The following is a 691-nucleotide window of genomic DNA, read 5'->3' as shown; positions in this document are numbered from 1 at the left end:
ACTCGGAAGCTTGGTTGGTTGGCCGGTTTGAGGATGGGAGTTCTGGTAGTCGGTCTTCTATGGCGATCGGGTGTCCGCGCTAAGCTCGGCATCAATATGGTGCTGGAGAGGGAGCTCATCAGGACCAGGTTGTCTAAGGAGGGTCGCTTCGGCCCAGGGCGGAAACGCAGCAGGCAAAAGGCCCCGTGTCGAGCAGTAGTGGGATCGTGCCTGTGAATAGTCGTCGGCTGGCAGCCTGTTCGATATAATTGAACTCCAACCTTTTTTTTTTTTTTTTCAATTTTTCTAAGAAATATAATATATTTATTTACTCTCCACTTTTCTATGAGTTCATATTTTCAAAACAAATCGAATATTAATGTGATGTCGGTTTAACAGTGAAACAGCAAAAGTCATTTATGGACGATAAAACTTACTTGTAGAATGCTGATTGCAAGTTATACTTGGGGATGTTAATTTTTTTGTCAATTAAACACACACACTATATACTTGGTCTTCCCTTCAGCTTTTTTATTTTTTTTTTTTTTTATTTTTTATTATTATTATTATTATTATTATTATTATTATTATTAACAACAACAACAACAACAACAACAACAACAACAACAACAACAACAATAACAATAACAATAATAATAATATTATTATTATTATTATTATTATTATTATTATTATTATTATTATTATTATT

The sequence above is a fragment of the Octopus bimaculoides genome, chromosome 5 (genome assembly GCF_001194135.2).
Source record: "Octopus bimaculoides isolate UCB-OBI-ISO-001 chromosome 5, ASM119413v2, whole genome shotgun sequence".
Lineage (NCBI taxonomy): Eukaryota > Metazoa > Mollusca > Cephalopoda > Octopoda > Octopodidae > Octopus > Octopus bimaculoides.
The sequence above is the reverse complement of the archived record's forward strand: the minus strand, read 5'-3'. Positions refer to the sequence as shown.